Source organism: Rhodnius prolixus, unplaced genomic scaffold (assembly GCF_049639745.1).
Source record: "Rhodnius prolixus isolate KJV_2025 unplaced genomic scaffold, Rpr scaffold_3, whole genome shotgun sequence".
Taxonomy (NCBI): domain Eukaryota; kingdom Metazoa; phylum Arthropoda; class Insecta; order Hemiptera; family Reduviidae; genus Rhodnius; species Rhodnius prolixus.
In genome coordinates this window covers 44,071,770-44,085,295 of record NW_027411603.1, presented here as the reverse complement: position 1 = coordinate 44,085,295, position 13,526 = coordinate 44,071,770, and the positions used below count along the sequence as shown (strand labels likewise).

The 13,526-nt window shown below is 34.3% G+C and overlaps 1 protein-coding gene across 7 annotated transcripts in view; it reads left to right on the top strand.

The window, feature by feature from the left end:
- The window catches only part of LOC141453027 (uncharacterized), a 251,856-nt gene that overhangs the window by 149,317 nt on the left and 89,013 nt on the right, over positions 1–13,526 (top strand). For all 7 annotated transcript variants that reach the window (XM_074125732.1, XM_074125730.1, XM_074125731.1 and 4 more), the window contains one exon: positions 2,708–2,836. The gene's annotated coding sequence lies outside the window, so the exon portion shown is untranslated. The remainder of the gene's footprint in view (positions 1–2,707; positions 2,837–13,526) is intronic.

Below are 13,526 nucleotides of genomic sequence, written 5' to 3'. Positions count from 1 at the left end.
AATTTAGCGTCCATTGATGTTCAGTTTTATTGCTGTTGTTTCTAACAATCTGCAATGTAACTTGCAGAATCAGCTAGCCAAATAGTGAAACGGAAATTAGAAATGTTCTTAAAAATTATTCTAACGATTTTGGAACAAATTATTGCATAAGATCATATTTATTTATTTAAATAGATGTCTAATATGACATTGATCGTCCATATGACGTTCTGGCATTTTTTAATCATTATTTCTTCGTTTACTTCGTTATTATTAATTTATATATACAGGGTGTTCATTCTAAGACGGCTCAGATGCATTTCATGCTTAAACGGTTGATCTGAGCGAAAAATGGTAGAGGAAAAATTTGTTGCCCGTCACCTCTAGTTTTAGAATATGTGACTTGATTATAGATTCCTTCCCGAATACGCGGCTGACGCGCGTCTAAAAATAAGGGTTTGCAGTTGACCCCCCCTTTTCATGTACACAGTTTTAAAGAGTATACAAAGTAATGAAAGAAACCGGAAACCGCAATTCGACATCTTCAAAATTAAAGGTGCTAGGCCATTTCAAAATCTGGTATTTGTTTAACATATTTTAATTTATTAACTTGTTATCAAAGAGAAAGAAGAGCACATGATAGGTCATTTTTATGTATTTTTTCATCTCCTTTCTACCAAAAATATCGCCAAGGCAGTAAAACTAGTATTTTTCTTAATATCGGGAAATAAGTCGTTTTCCGAGTGATTTTTCTAAGAAAAATCAAATGTTAAGAGCTTTAGATGTTCTCAAGCATACACTAAATGGCTAAAAATTAATTTTACATCTGTTACAAACAAGAAGGTTTAATAATTATTTGGTAATTTTGGGAGAGTTGCGTTTAATTACCAAAAAAATTGGAAACCTCCTGCCACATATTTAAGTGATCAATATCTTTCATGTAAAGTGTCAAACTTATTCCTTAATTTATCAAATAATGCACTTAACACAACTTCTGAAGCATGTACTGTGCCTTCAAAGGACCCTTCTCTGGCTCGCAAGCCAGGTTAGCCTGGAGGTTATCAACTGCTCTCTGTATCTGAGGAGGCACCTTTATAGGCACAGTACAAGCTTCGCAAGATCCACACTTTGGGAAACGCTGCTATATATCGATACAAATCCTAATTGACTACTTAGCCGTTTTAAAAGTGCTACATTTTCGCCTTGTTCACCAGTTCAGACTGGGAAAAACAAGGAAAGAATAGTTTCCTACTGTGACTTTTATTCCCCCGTGACTTTATTATTTATTACAGAAAATATACTTATTTAAGTTACCAAAATTTCTGCGGAAGAGGCTTTAGTATAGTTGGAGAAAATGATTTTAGAGAGAGAAAATTGTTTGTTGTCTTTTGGTAGAACTAAAAGAGGTCTATCAAATTGAAAGTTTCTGTAATTTTTAGTCCCTAAATTAAGCTCTCTAGACGCTCTCAAAATAGAAAGAAAGACAGGCCCACTCTCCCTAAAAGTGTAATAAAGGATACATGTATTTCTGACTAAAACAGGAAATGAAAAAAATCAGCACGAATTCTGTATAGTATTTCCTCTTAATATGAGAAAGTAAAACAAAAAAAAAAATGTTTTCTCACAGCTGCTACAAAATATACTTTTTTTCAGTTCATCATTTTCTCTCGTGTCAGTTATATAATGTTTGTGCAAGTCTATAGTGGGTGGATAAGGTAAATAAAGGAGACAGCTTTAGAAAAGGCCCGCGGGAGAGTATCTATCCCCAGAGAAGGAGGACATATTTGTACCATGGCCGGCCAATACTCTGAGCTCTTCCTAAACAGGAGCATGTTATTCTAACAGCAGACGCGTACTCTTTGCAACGACATAGCTGACAAAATAGAAACACCCCATGACTGCTATTCATTCGCTTTTGTAACTTCCCAGATCCAAGATGGATTCAATCGATAATAAATTAATCCCCCCAAAAAACTGACAGCTCAAAGATTATCTTATTATTTTATTTAGTGACTATTTACCTTTATTCGAAATATAAATGTAATTATGTGCGAAAGAAATTTGGTATACCTAACTGAAGTTAGATGGAAGAGCCGCGTATCGCTTCTAAAATTTAAAATTTAGTTTCCCGCCCTCGCAGCAAAGTTGATCTTTCATTGCATTCAACCCGCCCCTTCTTCTCCTTTTGCAAAATTAATTTTTTTTTTTCTTAATCAAACCGGAAATAGACTTGCTAGTAATTATTTCTTCCATTTCCTATTTTACACTTAAACAACATTACTGCTAAGCTTTTCTTAGCTTTACTCTCTTAATAGAAGCACTTCTTTTTTACTGTAAAAAAACAAACTTACCATTCATGCATCCGGATAAGATTAGTAGAAAACACAATAGAAGGGCAAATTCTATTTTATAATTAAAATTAAACTTGCCTATATTAGGCGGTGGATAGTAATAAAGCCACAGAAAACCTAAAAAGGCCTTAAGTCTACTATTTTTAATGGCAATTTATGTCAACAAAAATTAACTATTTTTAAAGTAAAAGTTCTACGTTTCATAAAAATTCAATTAAGTTTTACAAAGTAAGTTAACAAGAAGGCCAAATGCTTTGTTTTGAAGAAGTGAACTTTTTCTTTTCGATCACAAATGTACGAACTTTCTCCCAATCAATTCCTATATTAAGTAAAATTTATAAATTGATTCCATTTCTAACAATCATTTCTGTTAACAGATCCATAAAATGGTGTATGAAGGAGATAAATGTACGAGTGATGCTGTAACTAGCTGCCCAATCTGCTGAACACTCCATGAATCTTTAAAAGAACTTCAGTTTTGAAAATATTTCTTCACCGTTCATCAGGTAAACATGTCGATCTGTTTGAAATACATTCTTATTATTGAAGCTCAAATTTATCATTCAGTCTGGACTTCCCAATTTCTGGGGTATCCAAGATCCGATGTAATTTCAGCCCAAAATTGTCAACCGAAAAGAGAATTTAGCTGTTTTTCATTTTCAGCTGTTAAATATGTTTTCGAAACTGACTTTAATAATTTAATAACACATCAATAAACTAACCCAAATCAATCTATTAACAATATCTATCGTAATACGAAGTTGTATTAAAAATGAATAATTGATTAAGTTTTAGGACGGAAAAATTGTTAAAACCGTTTAAGGTTAATATTTATGAAGAAAAGTTATAAACTATTTTCATTTTCCGAAGTTATATAGGGCGATTTTTCTTTTCTCCTATAGGATAAAGTGCTTCTTTAAAAAAGTTAGGTAGGAAAAGTTGTGAAGTATTGCCCTATTTTATTATTTTATAGCCAATAGCTTTCCTATTGTTTTCTGTTATCTTATATTTGGTTTGAAAATGTGGTTAGATCTGCAAGTTCTGGATAATATCTTCGTTTTTTATCTTTAGTAGGATAGCATGCATTTTTATTGCATTCCTGGCCGTTGAGATGGATTAACCAGTTTGTTGTAGAGATTTCGGACTTCACTTACTTTATTATTCGTTGGCAAATGCTGAAAGTCAGGATGATTCTTTCAACGGAATTTGAATTAGTCTATTTTTAAGTTCCTGGAGGATATTAGTACCGAGATTTTATAAACGGATAGCTTCTTAAATTTTTCTAACAATTTTATTTATTTTTTTCTGGATATATTGTACGATTTTGTAATCACAGCTTAAACATCCAGGACACAGGGTGTTATACAGATGCTAATACGAATCATCCATAATCAGAATCGGGAAAGATCGCGTTCTGGATGTTTATAAGACCTTTAAGTCCCATTCTGACTAGTGTGCAAGTTGCTTCCTTTAAGTTGTACGCTGTGGTCTTCCACAATTTACACATTCGCATTTGACTACATTTGTGGATTTTTATGCCTTGTTTTTCTTCTCACTAGTAAATTTTTATGATCCATCTTCTCTGATCTTAGAAAAAAATGTCTCTAGTCACCAACTTAATGATTGCATCGCAATGACAGACTTATTAGAAGAAGATGTTGCCTTCTAATCCTTGGCAATCTATAACAGGGATCTATAACAGGGACAGTTGCAATCTATAACAGGGATTGTTAAAAGAAAAAAAAAAAATCTTGCTGGAAATTAGGTTAAAATATTTTGTAAAACCTGTTTTTCTCTACAGAAAGAGCAAGGCTACTCATCGATCTTCGCTAGCCCTTAGAAACTACTTCTCCAGCTGAATAACACAAGGATCTTAAGCGGTAGGTCTTAAGCCCTTGGAACAATTGTTTCCTCAGTGTGAGATTGGAGCAGGATGTCCAATAACCGCCTATGATGCTTCCCTAGCATGGCCCAAACTTAAAAGGAGGCGTTACTTACTAAAAATACGTAACTCCTAAAACCCTATTTTGTGAAATAAAGACAGAATAGCTAATTCACGCTAAAACTAGTTATTCCCAGAGTAGGAACACTCAATTTCGGAATTTTTTTATGATGAATACGGTTCACTTTCACTAGCTAGTCATTAGGGGCAGTAAAAACAGTAAAAAAAAGTCGAATCTCGACCATTGAGAGAGAGAGAGAGAAGTCCATGTTTGATAAATGTGTGGCACGTGGTAACAAAAGTCTCATGAAACAGTGTACGCAGTTTATTGGCAGTGGTATTGTATTATATGTTTGCTATGGAGGATGTGCTTCCATAGAGGTTCTCATGTCTGACGCTTTAAACAAACATATCTCTGATGCTTCCTTGTAGTTCTGTCATCTACCCAACCTTTTAACTATTCCGCTATATTTACCCGGGTCTCTGTCTCTCTCTCTCTCTAAATAGTGGAACTCTTTTACACATTGCTTACATTCAAACTGTTACTACCACGAAATAGTTTATCCAAAACTAGTTGCCTTAAAAAAAAAAAACTATTAAAGTCGTACTTTTTATTGTTCAACTCACACAAAATACCATCTTAACAAATGGGTTCCTGGTCAAAGCATTTATCAATAAGATCAAGTTAAGCGAATAACTGAACATACCGTGCATAAAGTGGAAAACAGAAAGTACCCAGCAGCTGTATTTCTGGATTTAGCTGATGTATTTGGCAATTCTTACTCGCTGGACTGCTTTACAAAATTATAGGTAGACTTTCGCTCTTAATTACAATACTCAAATCCTTTTTACAAGACCTAACTTTCTGGGTAATATTCAATAAGATTTATTAGTACTCGACGACAATTCTAGTGAGCCTGCCTCAAGGAGCAATAAGTCCTATACCACTTCAATTTATACTTATAAACATATTTTCATTTTTATACATACTTTCGATATGCCGGAAATAACTATTGCAATTTTTGGTCCCTGCAAATGACGGAAGTAGTTGGTACAAATCTAATTTAAATGTATATCTAAAGTAATTTTGTTTGAAGGTAGTTTCGGTTTCGGTTAGTTTGGTTAGTGTACTGACATGGTAGAAATATTTTTTTATTTTTTATTTAGCCTTTTAATGTAATTTACACCTGTACCTACAGGGTACAATAGGTAAATGCGATAAGTGTATAAATAAATATCGTGTCACACGTGAATGACGGTCATCCAGTGATGGCCGCCATTAGTCACCCAGTTGGTCACGGGGCCAACGGCGTCTTCGAGGAGGATTGGAGGGTAGCGTAGTTGAAAACAAGTTTGCAGCTAAAGGGTTGGGATGAAATGAGTGTTTTTTGATGGAAATTTTTGTATCGGATTTTGGCAAGTTCGGAGATGAGTGGAATTTGGAGATCTGTATGTATTGTGTGGTTGCTAACATAGAATGGAGCGTCTACTATGCGGCGAAGTATTTTGGATTGGAGTGTTTGCAGTCTGTTGATGTTGGATTTTTTAGCTGTTCCGTAAAATTCGAGTCCGTAAGTCCATATTGGTGTGAGTATAGAGTTGTATAGAGTCGTCGTTTGTTCTGTAGTAAGAGTTTTGAGCGTTTGTCAAGTAGTCTGGCTAGAAGTTTGTATCGTTTGTTTAGTTCGGTACGTTTAAGTCTCGTATGGGGGATCAAGGTAAGTCTCTTGTCTAGGTACATTCCAAGGTACCGCACATGGTCGGCTGGTGGGATAGGTGTATGATGTAAGAAGACAGGTGGTGGAGTTTGGCGTTTGAGTGTGAAGACTATGTATTTAGGCTTAGTTGGGTTAATTTTTATACTCCAGTATTCTAACCAAGGTTCTATTGAGTGAAGGTGAGAGTGTAGAGAGCGTACTGCGAGGATAGGGTCAGAGTGAGTGGAGAGAATGGCAGTGTCGTCAGCGAAGGTGTAAATAGAGGTATTAAGGATAGAAGGTAAGTCCGGCAGTGTATATTGTGTAAAGTAGAGGAGCTAAGACACTTCCCTATGGCACACCAGCAAGGACAGGATAGATGGAAGAGTGAGTAGTGCCTTGGAGAACTTGAGGATAGAAATATAAAGCCGTTTTTGATCATGAAGTCGTTTTGTTAACATAGTCTGTGTATTAAAAAGTACCGTAGAGTTGCCTTTGTCCGCTTAAGTTAATATGAAATTATTCTTTTTCAGTTTCTGTCTTAGGTTATTTGCTGTGCTTAGTTCATGATTATCTGTTAAGTTCTGTGTCTTCCGTATTTAATGTGTATTTTTTTTTTATAATTTCAGACGCTAAGTTTGCTTGACGATCAACCCCCTATACAACCGGACAGTTTTAATGAAAATGTCATATTTAATGTTACTTTTCTTCTGTACATAAAAGCAGTAATCCAGTAGTGGAAATTCATTTCACCAGTTTTTCTTTTCTCTTTTAATTTAACTGAAAAACTTAATAATACTGTAAAGTTTATTGAAGCTAAACCATAACAACCAATAAAGCAGCCCAAAGCTATTATAGAAAGCATAAAGCACCGTATCGTAACTTCTAATCACCTCAAATAAACAAACAGACTTTTAACTATGAAATCTTAACTGTTAAGGTTTATAGCTTGGGTTTATAATTTTTAATTTTTCAGCGTTTTAATTATTGTATTCTCTTTGTATAAGGCTTCTTTTTTTGAAGCCTTTTTATTCAAGGGGAAAGAAAATTAAATAAGGGGATTGGCTGAGATATAGCAGGTGAGAACGTTTGTGAAGTGACCTCTCTCTCCTCATTCTCTAATTAATTAATTATCTTTTCTTCTGTTAGTTAAGCTTTCCTGCTCAATCCAGCAATGAAAAATCATTTTACAAGTTTTTCTTTTCAGTTTCCTTTACGCCAAAGACATAATAATACTGTAAAGTTTATTGAAGCCAAACCATAACAACTTGTAAAGCAGCACAAAGCTGTGAGAGAACATAAAACACTTAAATGTTACTTCTATTTCCTTTAATAGCAATTAGGAATTTAACTGCAACTTCTGCTAATTACACTATCTATATAATACAGGTTATTCATAACGTTGAACTTTTGAATAATGTATTCATTGTGGTCCACTACTGAGTATATAAAATGCGTCGCAATAATTTTTAAATAAATATTTCATTTAAATTATACAACAGATGGTCACTAATATCTCCTCAAGAAATTATCTTTTTAGACCAGGAATCGAACCCAGTATCACATTACATATTAAGGTTTGTGGGCCTTGTCTTTAACCGCTCTGGTGCTTGTTTATAATTATGATTTCTACATACATACTGGACATAAACGTGATTCTAATTTTACGTTTTACGTATTGTTATTATTGATAATTACAGTTAGAGAAAGTTTAAGTGTGTTTACCATCGGATTTTCCACCACCTCTTAGGGATATTTTATACCTTTTGTAAAAGACTACCATCCCAGGTCTGGGATTCTAGAGAGCAATTCAATCTCCCACTCGGTCTCCTTTCTCTACCACTCACCCACTCTATTTTCCTCTATCTTCTTCTGGCCAGTCGCCGGAAGTGACGTTAACAATTTACTGTCAGTATTTACTGCTTCTACTCCAGGTATATTGAAGAAACAGTGGCTAAATTGAAACTTATCAAGGTGTGATCACTTCCTTATCTCCTATTTTATTTATTGGGTTAGTAGAATTGATCTCCGGGAATTCTTCTTACTCTTTATCGAATCGTTTTACAGCTTCGAATTAGTTTTCTTTCTCCAGAAATATATGTTTCGAAGCCTACAGAAAATTAAAAATAATAAGTTCGTGAATACCTAAGAATAATAATAGAACTAAACTGAAAAGCCCTGAAAAAATGAAAATGGGTTCGGTTTAATATTATTGCCATTTCCGAATTCTTTCTATCCTCGTAGAAGGAAGTAGTGCTTGCATTCTTTTACGTTTTCTATCTTGTATTCGCATCGGAAGTTGAAGCTTCAAGATTCAGGGAAACTCTCGCCGTTTGTGCGTCTGTGTGTAGTAATTCTAAAAAGAAAGATTTCCTTAAAAAAAAGAAGAAAATATAAAATACAGTGACGGTTGAGTAAACGTAGAAAGATAAACTGGTCACAAACGGAAACGATTACGAGAGTTATCAAGTTAAAAATAATTAAAAACAAAACTAATAAAGGCTACATTAAGTTCTAGGAAGGGGGGGAAATTGAAGGATCTTTGTAAGGAATAAAACAGGCGGAGGAAGATCAATAAAGAAGAGTATAAGATTGGTACGGCCACAATAGGTTGGATGAGAGTATTGGAGATCTAAAGCTTTTAAAAATAGAACACAAACTCCACCGAGAGAGAAACAAATCGAGATAGAGGAAGACAGTAAGCAAAGAAAGAATAAAAGTGGACGGCTGAAGATCACCTTAAAAAGTTCATCCTCTTGTAATGAGCACAGTTTTTGTTCATAATTAAAATGTTTTACGCGCTGAATATTAATCATCTGTAATAAAAAAAATAATTAAAAATTAACAATTTTGAGTTATATTTTATGGGATTTTTTGGGAAGGCGGCTTTTCTGCGCTAAACTTTAATTTATATCTACTAAAAGTTTTATTACCTATATTTTTTTAAAAAAATGAAACAAGTTTAATTTCTTTGTAAATTAAAAATAGTTTTGCCATCGTCTTATTTAAATTAAACTTATAATTTTACGGGATTGCAACATTCCCGATCTTTTTAAAACTGGTATGCTTGGATAAAACGTTTTAATGCACAAACATCATTGATGTTGGAATCTGCAAAGTATCGAAGGAGGTTATATTCCAAATCGGTCCACATTCTCGGCGACCAAAAGGGTCCATCTCCTCCTTTTAACTTTACTGCGGTCTTCCCTTGGGGATACACCATCTTACCATCCATCTCGGTCATCTCTCGAGAGAGGTATCCTTTAAGATGGCTGGACCAGATCTATGAGATCTCGTATTTCCTTCTATATGGCACCCTTTTTTTTTTGCACATTTCCTGCCTGATATCCCAATTGTTTCTGTGCTTTTGCGTTTTTTTAATATAATAATCCATCCCTACAACCTTAATTCTGGAGAGTAACTTTTGAGTCGTAGTCCTGGAGTTAAAATACTCTTGATGATGGTGTATTTTAAATTTTCTGGTTATTTCCTATGGAAACGCTATTATTTCAAGAAACTCGGTGCTACATTTGGATCAGCTGTCCTCCACAGTAATTCCTCTTCACTTCCTTATTCTTGTTCTAAAATGGAGCCAAAGTACTTGAAGTTCTCTACTTTTTGGCATTTTTCTCTTTTGGTCCGAATCCTCTTCTACATTTTCGGATAAAACAATGAATTGAGTCACTTTGTTTTGGACATTTATTCTATTAAACTAACGTAAGCTAGATGGCTCAGAGCATATACGCCAGTAATGTTGGCAAACAGGACTCAAAGCTGCTCTCATAATACAGCTCAATACACCATGGACGTTTCAACGCCCGGTTTAAGGAACGTCGTACCTGTCACATCCTGGATGTAGCAGAGGAAATGTAGCTCTTTTCCTGTCAAGCGAAACCTACAATTGCCACCATTAACCAGATTTATCAGGCTTACAAATGTCTTCTGAGCCTACAGTACCCAGTCAAGCAGATCTTCCATAACTTGTAGTACCCACTTGTAGATGACGTAAGAAGCAGTCTGTCGTTAGTTATTGGGATGGTCCTGGAATTGACTCTGTTACTCTGTCGCGTGTGATATTTGTGTTCCAGCATTTTTACCGCTTTATCTGCAAAAAAAAAACTGGATCTCAAGAGATTGAGGCTTGGATTTAAAAATACATATCTCAAAACTTCGCATCCGTTTTATTCATCACTAATTAGTCATGAACATTACGCAGTTCATGGCATTTCTTAATCACGATCCACCGTGTATGACGACTGTTAGTGCTTTCAGTGTCTAGAAAGGAACGTAAAAAAAGAAAAAGAATCACGCTACCCACTCAAAAATATCAAAATTATTTATGGAAATACTGTGTAGGCCATTTCGCGTGATCCCATAGCAGACATTGTTTGCATTAAAATGCGGAGAATGGGGCCGAATATTGATCGACTTGGCTAGATTACCAACTAAATAACGGATGCAAATGAGTGCCTAAGCTTGGGTGGATTGACGTGAATGAGTATAATTATATTTCTGAATAACTTCCGGAACGTTCTAAAAATAAAACTAAACCTGCTATTGCTTTTTAATTTTCTTGCCGAACACCAAGAGGTCAGCGATTTAACCATAGCTGTTTCCTTCAATAATTAATAATTTTCTAGAAAAGTATGAAATTATAAGAAGAATTCAATGAGGGGTCATCTTTTGATTTCTCATTCTACACTATGGAAAAATGAAATGAAAAAATGCAAATTTTGAACGGAAATACCCACTTTTGAGGTCATTAATACCTAATAGGCAAAAAGTTCATAAAATACATTCAGACGGAAGTTAGCAGGAAAGCCTCTAAACATATCCTTTCGCCCAGAATAAGCTCTAAAGTGTCAAGTTATTGAGCTCAGCAATCTTAAGTACGAATTATTCTTGTTACGATTAAGTTGCAAAAACAACTCAACTTGTATGAGAATTGCGTGAATGCTCAATCCAGATTCTTATTGGTATTTTTTACAAACTTGTCGCGATGATGATGCATAATTCATGATCTAGTATTGATTGTAGAAGCTGGATTAAAGAATGATTATCATCTACTGCGATTTAACAATGTTACATTGTTATTAAGGAACTGGTAACCACAACCACTCTCATTAATTTAAAGGAAACCACACAAATTTATACTTAATTTTAAAAGGATCTTTCGCTTAATTTTTTTTTAAATATTTGGAATTTAACTTTAATTTAAAGGAAAATAACTGAGAAACCAGAGATTTCATAATACCACATTCCAATCCTCACAGTCCGTCGCCTCTCAACTCGAACTCTTCCTAACAACCCTCCTAGTCGCCTAAAACGTAGTTGGCCTTCAGTCATCCACTCTAGTGATAGTGCGCTATGGTTAGCGAGTGAATCACTTATTTAGACGTGCCACCACTAGGTAGGTAGTTTCCCACCTCATTGGTATTTAACTATTTATATCCTTCTGTACATATTTACTTGTGACTCTGAAGCGTTGTTGTAAATTTCAAATAATAATAATATACTTAAGTATTAAATTTCTATTAATATTATAAAGACGAAACTCAGATTATCCTGTTCTTTTCTTTTGGGACTTCTATTTTGATCTCGTTACATTTTTCTTAGGCTGGAAACATAGTGGAGCGGCGAGCAAAGCGGCGATGATAGCGAAGAGCAAAGCGGCGAAATCAAACACAAGTTAACATATGGGACCGCGCATAGTGGCGAGCAAAGCGAAGATAGAGCAACGCTATCTATAAAGAGTGGAGCAAAGCGTTATGACATGTTTGATTTCTTCGCTCTCATCGCGCTCAATTTGTAAAGGTTATTTTTCAAAGGTTATGGATATTGATACATTTATTGGTTTAGTTTGTTTAAAGAAACCTCTGTGGGGCCATAGTATTTGCGAAGCTACAACAGTTTTTAATTTATATTAGTTTAATTATTAATAGTTAAAATTAATTAACAATTAGTAGTTAATGGAGAATTCAGGTAATTTTTGCTACATTTAATTTGGTTCTCAATCCCTTAATGCTAACTTTCATCTAAATACTAGGCAAAATTAAATTACATTTTCACGTCCTACTACTTCTGATCAGAACGAATTCTCCAATCCTTCTTCTGTAGCGTCGTACTACTCCAGTTTTTCAGCTGAATAACATTAATTTACGACTGATTTAGTAATTATTAGTAATAATAAAGTGATTTAATAAAATTATTGTTTTTTTTTAATTGACTAATTTCTTTTTATCTGCATATATTTCTATTTTGTTTTTATTTATTCTATTCTAACCTTAAAGTAACTGCTAGGATTAATGGGGTTACACAGATTTGTATTTAGTTAATTTTTCCATATTGTGCCTAACTTTTGTTGTGAGTTGTATTATTCAAAAACAATAAAATTTGATTTTGATTAATGGGGTTACACTGGGCTAGTATATAATCAAATGTTGATAAGACATTCGAAAATACGCATGAAACTTGCCAGGATGCTCCCGAAGTTGATGGTACAAGTGATGAAATTCACCAAGTTCATTTCTAGACTTATTTATGTCATGTACACTGCAGCTCCTACTACTAAGCTGCTGCAAATACCAAGTTTCAACGAAGAATTTTCATATAAAAATAGTTCCTCCATCTTGTTTTGTCAAAAGGAGAACGCGACTAAACTCGTCACTATGTGCATGCGACTCTTTGCTCGCTGCTCGTCGCTCTCTTTGATTTGAAGCAGCTATCATCGCCGCTTTGCTCGCCGCTCCACTATGTTTCCAGCCTAAGTGAAGTTTTCTATTTACTTCCTTTACCTGGTTTCATCGTAGTATATGCTTCCGCAATGCATTTAGTAATCTCTATGTTAAGGTTTTATTCCACAAAATGTAACATCTAATGTATGGTGCTTGCATTATAATCACAACTAAGTTGGCCTAGGTAAATTTTCTAGTAATCTAAAAACATTACAAGATGAAAATTATTTGGTAAAAAATTATTCTAAATACTTTCGTTTCCGCTTGAACATCTGTTTTTCACTGAACAAGAAATGAATAATATTAAAAAGTTTCAAGAAGTATTAAATGTATCTTTGGTTGGCAGATGAAATACGTGCCTTGAATACTAGATAGTATTTAGAACGTTTTCTTCCAAGTTCTTGAAGGCTGACCAAGTTGAATAAGTGCACGTTTCGTTTTCAAAACTGGTTAAATAGATTGACTGATTTAAATATTTTTAAAGAGGAAACAAATGAGGTAGAAAATACTCCCATGATTGTCTCTTCCTGTCAGTTTACGTAATTAAATTTACTTTAAACCGCGAATTCTAAACTAAAGAATTAAAGACGTCATTGTCAACCCCCCCCCTCTAGAACAAACCAAAATATCAATATTCCCTGAGAAAAAAGCTCCAAATCAGAATCTTAAGCTTATCACACTTATCACCAAGTTTAGGCTTCGAGTTTTCCACTCCAGAAAACTCATAAAAATAATTTCATTATAAAGTTACAAATTTTATATAGGTATTAAAACCGTACAATATTCCAAAATTTGCTTATCTTTTCGCCTCCGTAAGTACCAA